A 7,562-nucleotide genomic window follows, 5' to 3' on the forward strand; every position below is an offset into this window, starting at 1 on the left:
CAAAGTTTTGATCCACAAATAGTTACAGCACTCAAGAACTGAACCAGTTTTTAACATTATTAAACCAGAGTTCCAGTATCCTGTGGGCTCAGAACATAAGTTGTGTAGAAGGATAACAAGAAACTCGACTTTTTTTGGAGACTAAACATTCACCTTTGTTCACTGGAACTAGAATGAGAGAATGGTTTGGGTTGGAAGGAAGCTTTAAAGAACACAGAATTATAGCATGGTTTGTGTTGGAAAGGGCCTTTGAAGACCATCTCATCCTGCCATGGGCAGGGGCACCTTGCAGTAGATCAGGGTTCTCAGAGCTCCATCCAATTTGCCCATGAACCCTTGCAGGGGTGGGGCATCCACAGCCTCTCTGGGCAGCTTGCTCCAGTGCCTCACTAATTCTTGATATCCAATCTATACCCGCCCTCCTTCAGCTGAAAGCCATTACTCTGTGCCCTGTTATTACAGGCCCTGGTAAAAGGTCTCTCTCCATGTTTCTTACGAGCCTCTTCAAGTATTGAAAGGCCACAATAAGGTCCTTCAGACTAATGAATACAAGAGCAGAAACCTCTTTTTCTGCAGATCTCAGGACTGTGTGCATGCAGTCAAAATCTGTGGAGATTCTTAGATGCTGCCTGAAATGAGAACTCTTCTAGGGAATGGGTGTATGAGGTACCTGCAAAATCCCAGGGATGGAAATACTGAGAGGATTTTGAATGGAGCAGGCTGATTCTGAGGCAGGAGACTGCCTCGGCTCAACAAACTGTTAGGTGATCTTTCTAATTCCTTTATCCAATGGATCTTCTGCAAAGAATCCTGTTCTGAAGCACACCAAAGATCAGGCTGAATCAAATCAAAGTGATTGAAAAGACAGTGAATGAACCAGGGTTTGACATATTCTGAAGTGCAGTTTGTGACTTGTGCATAGGTATTGTCACACTCAGTGAGAAGTAGAAATAAAGTTTATTTGTTTTCAAACCCTCTAGAGGACCAAAGGGAATAATTCAATTACAGCAGGAAAGGAAAAGGAGTCACCAAAAACAAAAACAAAAAAAAAAAGGCAAAAAGAGAGAGAGAAAATTCCTTGAAAAAAAAACACATTGGGAAAGAGTATAGCTTAAATCCAAAGCAATGGGAACTGACCTTAGAATGTTGTGACTACTCAGTCACTTATTTCCTGTTTATTTCTCTTTGCTTTGTTTTGCAACATGCTCCAGACTTTTAGAACTTTCTAATATAAATAAAGAGGTATGGTTTTTTTTGGTCAAATAACTTCCCACACAGCAGATGTTTCTACAAAAATAAGTATTCAGAAAATCCTTTTTATTTCAACAGGGAAAGTATTTTTCATACTACTGTAGAATTAAAACAAAGATATATTGCTTTTCCAACTGATGCACTTGCACAAAATGCCTTCACCTCTCAGAGATAGTTTTATATTTATCAACTGAGTTGCAGCACCTTCCACAAAATGTCTTAAAATTGAGTATTACAGATTCTGGAGTAGAAAAGTTTTTGTCAGCATCTCTTTCCCACTTGTGTGTTTTAAAGACTAATTTTGTGCAGTAGGTTTTCCCTCAGAATTGGCACGTGAGCTCTGCCTCTCCTGTCCTGCCTGTGCACCCTCTGTCCAACGTGACCCAGATCCTGCTCTGCACCCCTGGGAGGGTAAGTGGGCAAGATGGTGCACGGCTTTTCCAGATCTCAATAAGAAAATCCCAAGAACAAGTGGCATAATAAAACAGATATTGTAATACAGTAGAATGAAAAGAGGAATAAAGACAGACAGCAGATCCTGCTTCCCTTCAGGTGCTGGGAATCTGGCTTGCAAAGGACATGGGATGGCATCATGATGTATTTTCCCATGGCCTTGCCCCTTTGTCAATATAGTCCAAAACCAGTGGATGGATTTAGAATGTATTGGAAAATAGGAAAATATAAACACACTGCCTAGAAAAGTAAACCTTGACTTTTCTTGGGGTACTGGGCAAAAGAAATTAGGCATGATAAAAACATAAAGCAAAATTATCACTAGCTGAGAGGATGGTGGGGAGAGTGACTTGAACAGAAAACACTGAGCTCCTGTTGAAACTTTAGGCCCAGGGTGACATTGTCACCTCTAGTTGCCCAGTCACAGATGGGACACAGCCTCAGCTTATGGACAGTAGCTATATTTAAAAATGGCACTCTGGCTTTGCACTGAGAACAGTTTTGCTGATAAGCTCAGGAACCAGTGAAGCTTTGTGACTCGTGGCCATCCTGACTTCTTTAGCTGCCTATTAGTACACATTAATAGCTTTAATATCATACTTTGTTTACTCTGCATCTTAGCATTTCATCCTGCTGCCTTAACTGTAATCCCTGTGTTCAGTGGGACTTTGCACAATGGAAGATTATCCATGGGAATAAATTATTATCTGGAAAGCATGTCCATAAGTCTCCTACATTCCACTCAGCTGTCTCCAACCCAATAACTGATTTTTTATTTGCTAAAGGCCTGATCCAGCATCTGTATCCATCAATGATTTGGTGACTTCTCCACTGAATTCCTCTTTAAAGGAGGCAAGGGTTGGGTACATTGCAGAGACTGGCATGAGCGAAGGAAAGGAGCCAGTCCTCATTGTAGGTCAGCAAAGCCTATAGGGCCAATATGAGTGTGCAACCCTTCAAATTCAGAAGATTTGAGATCTTAACTCTATTTTCTGATGTTTGGCTGCTTTATATCTCAGTGTGCACAGCTACCTTATAAACAGTAAACTACTATGCATTACTTTATGAGCAGTACAAAGCCTCTTTTACTGCAATTGCCAGAATTCAAAAGGCAAGAGGAAGTAATTGTCATTGTTTACATCAGACATTACCTTTCAACTGTTGTGGTAAGAGAACAAATCCTAGGATAAATCAGTGTTTTACAACTGTGCTTTTTCCTTCTGAAGTATGTAATCATTGTGTCTTCTTTATCTCATGCTGTGATTGCATCTTGCACAAACTGCAGATAAACTTTAGACAGATACAGAAAAAATCTGGAAGACAAAATTGGAAGACAGATGAAGAGTTCATGAGAGCTGAGGGTTTGGAAGGAGCCTAATTTGTCTTTTATCATATTCAGATTGCAAAGAATAGGCATGACTCTATTATTTTCCCAGACAAAATACTGCACCATGTCTGGAACTTCTAACAACAGCAGTATCTTGGATAGAGATAGCAAAGGAGCCATGGGGGATGAAGCCTGGCTTGAAAAAAGCTGCTAATAATTTTCCTTACAGAGAAGGAAGAAAGAATGTTGGCATTGGGGATTCTGTTATCAGTGGGAAAGGTTTTGCAAAGACAAAAATATAGGATTTGCTTGCAAGTTTGTGGCACTCAGTCTCAGAGGTGCTGCACAATGGCATATCCCTATGGATACTGCTGGTACAATGTGAATAACTGAGAAAACGGTGCTTGGCTTTAGGAGTAAAACCTGTATTGTACAAAAACCTGTATTGTCAGCACAAAATGCATGGCATCAAACACCAGGAGTTTTCTGGTGCAACACAGGCAAGTTGCTTCTGTCGCAGGGAAATTATTCTGGTGGCCAGCTCTGTCCTTTTAACCCCTAGTTCAACCTATCTATTTGCCATGATCTCTCTGATTTTACTACCTTGGCAATTATCTTGTTTGATCTCTTCAGCTCTTCCTCATACATCCAAAGCATGAAATTGCATTTTTATAGTATAAATTCACCAGTGAGGATATAAGTGATGTTTTATTTGCGTTGGATTCTCTTTTAAAGAACTGGTGAGCATCAGGACTTTTTTGCCTGTTGAGCAGCACAGACCTATCCCAAAACAGGAATCAGATTCTTGTCTAAATATTGCTGCACAGAAGTCTCCCACTCCCCACAGGCCAGGTGTGACTGAGGGGTGTTACCTGGATGTGATAATTCCGGGGAGCAATTGGCATCTGGGGCACACCCATGCAGGAACCTGCAGTGGGTGGCCAGCAAAGCCTCATGAGAAACCCTGTCTGGCTCCCTGGAGGCTGCTCCATGAATGGAAAGCCCAGCTCATTGCCAGCATGAAATCAAACTTTTCCAGGGTCCTTGTAAGGTGCTCAGGGAGTCAGTTTCCAACAAGGAGGCAGGAAGAAACAGCCTCTATTTTAAGGAGATTATCTTCAACAAAGATTTGTCAAGAGGAAGTGCAGTTAAGGCTGAAGCCAAGGCACATGTTCCTGTGACCCAGTTACCTTCCAGAAACCCAGGCAGGACAGAAAGGACTCTGGCTTCTAGCTACAAGAGAGCTGCTGAGCATTAACACATAGTAGCCTAATTAATTTATTCCCCATGTGGATAATTACTAGCTTTTTCTTTTTCTTGCTGCAAAGTAGCAGCCAAATAATGGTGCTGAATTTAATTAACTAGCCAATGGGAGGCTGGATGGGCCGAGGAGAGATTTTATACAAAAATTAATTAATGCTCTGACCTAGTTTAAAGTGTTGCTGAAGTGGAAATTGGGGGGAAGCTGACATCAATCAGTTATGGATCTTTTCACATCCTTTTTACCGGACAAGTAATGAGTCTTCCCATGTGATCCACAGCACTTCAATTGGCAACCTAAAAGAATTTAGTGAGCATGCCAGAAATAAATAATTCCCAAGGCAAACATATATTCTTCTTTATTAACACACCTGAGTTAGAAAAGGAAAAGGTCCCTCTTTCTCAAACCAAGCCCCTGGTTTATTACTGAGCTCAGCTCAGGTCATGTGATGGGTAATACAAGCTCTGCTGTTTTAACCAAGCTATAACTATCTCTGTGTTTCTTCCTTTTGTTTTCCCAAGTTTGTTTTAATCCTACATGTCTCAGATTAATAACTCTCACTTTGATTTATTTTCCTGCTACTGAAAATAAGGCACTTCAGGATTTTATTTAATCTTCCTGTTTCTTTGGGAAGTAAAATATTATTTCACTTGCTGATCATCTGTAAATTCTTCCTACGAAAGCAGATTTTGCCTCATTTCTGAAAACCGGAGTTCTCTGCAATTCTTGCCACGGGCCCACAGCAATTTATAACCACCAAATCATTTTTGCAAACTGATGCCAAAAAATGCATGACATTGATTATTGCTTCAGTATTCTTCATGGGTTGTGGTTTGCTTTGCAATGTCCTCTCTTGAAAAGTTATCATCTGAACAGGCAGCATAACCATATTGGGGAAGAAATGAGGTTTTTAGTTCCCTCTGCTTTCACAAGCAGGAATACAAGGCACAAGGACATGAAATTAATTTACCAAGGTCACAGTAGTGCAGTCAAACCATCCCATCCTTTGCCCATTTGTCAGCATTGTGACATCATCCTCTGAGGTGGCAAAGTGCAATTAGGATTACTGCAGTTAAAAGGTCACAGAAATACACCATTTTTAAATTAGTGTATCAAGTAAACTCCAGTCTTGTAAGAACCCTTCCTATCCATAAATCACTTCATCAGGGTGGTTGAGAGTTAGGTTCTGCACCCAAATATTGTGAAATGTTGACTCACAAAGCAAGCAGCTCTGTTTAAGTCACTGCAAATCAATGAATCACTGAAGCAAAGTCTTATCTGGCAGCTGAGCACTACATCCCTGTTTAGGGATCCTTAGATAAGTGGAGCCTCACAGCCTTTTCTAGGTCACTTCACTAAAACCCCATAAAATTCACCCTCTGCACATCACAATGTAATGTTTTGTTGGAAGCCTGAGACAAATGCTTTCTGGGAGGCAGGAATTACACACCCTTGGGATCTGACTTCTCCATAAAATGCAACCCAATCCTGCAAGGGGAATATGTTTAAACCTTTCTGAATCCTATTAAAACCTCTTTTTGTCAAGGACTCACCAAACACCTATTCTCCCCCTTTTCTGCAGGAACAAGTAAATAAGGCATTCAAGGAACATCAGGGCTGGAAAGAATTAATGAACTGTGGCCCTGCCTCCAGCATTTGATTTGGGTTGGGGAGGCAGTTTGTACATACAAGAGAAGGGAGAGCCAGATACAGCTGTCATTAGGAACTGATCAGTGTTCATGTGTAGCTTTAGCCTGGAGGAAGCTTTAGCTTCTTGCTGCTGTGATTTTGTCCTAAATAAGGGACCAACAGCTTTCAAAGAAGAGCCTAAAGGACTTAGGTGCTTGCTTGTAGGGAAGCTAGGCTGCCCACCTTCAGTGATTTATTTTGTTCTTATTTTAAATATTGCTGAGGTTCCCTTTCCTCCTCTGTACTGAATGCAGAATGTACTGGGATGGAGCTCTGTCACTAAAATTGGACAGAACTGAGTGATGGTGATTATGCCCCCATGGGCACTTCCTGAATGCTGGACTGTGATGCTTGTTTGGACTTAGCTCTGCAGCAATCTCCTTTGGCATGTCCTTGCCCAATATTTCTATTAATATGGCTGAGCCTTGTCCTGGAAATAAACATCCTTCAGTGGTCCTTCTTGTCTTTTTTACACGTTGTGTATTTTTTGTTTACATGATGGTGCTTGATGAACCTCTGAGCTCAAGGCAATATGATCTCCTATCCCTCCCCTCCACAAGGGATGCAGGGGGACTGAAGGAGCAACTGCTTAGAGATTCTTGGCAGAGAATCTTGCCCTTGGCACTCTGACTCAAGGCACATGATTGTGCAACACCCACTGGCATGGATGTTACGTGGCTTGTTTGCAAATGCTGCCAACTTCAGCTGAGAGGTGCTAAGAGTGCTCACAACCCTCCAGCAGGATCCTCTTGGTGACTCCTTTGTGAAGTGTCACATCTTTAGTGCCAGCAACAAAGTACTGGCATGACCAGGAGGTAATGTGACAGTAGCCACCAGTCTCTTGAAGGGCAGCTGAAAAGATGGCAGAGCCAAACTCTCCTTGGTGGTGGGACAAAGATTGCGAATTGTGGCTTGGGATGTTGGGAAAAATTTCATCACGGGGAAAATGTGCAGCCCTGGGGCAGATCACCAAAGGGACTGGGAGAACCTCCATCCTTGGAGTGGGTTCAAATTTCTGCTGGACAAAGCCACAGCAGACCTTATTTAACATTGGCAATCATCCAGGAGGATGGGATCCAGAGTGACTTCCAAAGGTCCCTTCCCACCAAGCACTCATGGGATGACAATCTCCCTGTTGGCATTTACTGTGGGAAGAATTAGGGCAGGGCCTATGGATTTGTAACTCTGGGTCTGACCATGCAGTGGGAGGAAGGAAAACCCAAATGGCAGCAGGTGATCAGCTGGCTCCCAGGCAGCTCTCATGCTGTTCCACCATCAGGTGAGCCCTCTGGCCTTTCTCCAGACACAGGGCAGCTGCAAGGACAGTTCTGGAGTGTGAAAACACTCCTTGCAGCAGGGGATCCACTAAAGATACAAGCAGACAGATATTTGCCCACTTCTAATGTTGTCACGGGAGGCAGTGGGGGGGATGGAGCTGAAGAACCTTGTGGCTAGTGAGCCTTTCTGTGCTAGTTAAAAATCAGTGTGAAAGCCCAAGTGTTGATTAAAACCCATGTGCTCTCTGTCCATATCTTACCTAATTCTGCTCAGAACATATGCAGATGTACTTGCTTTAAGCTT

The sequence above is a fragment of the Haemorhous mexicanus genome, chromosome 3 (genome assembly GCF_027477595.1).
Source record: "Haemorhous mexicanus isolate bHaeMex1 chromosome 3, bHaeMex1.pri, whole genome shotgun sequence".
Taxonomy (NCBI): Eukaryota; Metazoa; Chordata; class Aves; order Passeriformes; family Fringillidae; genus Haemorhous; species Haemorhous mexicanus.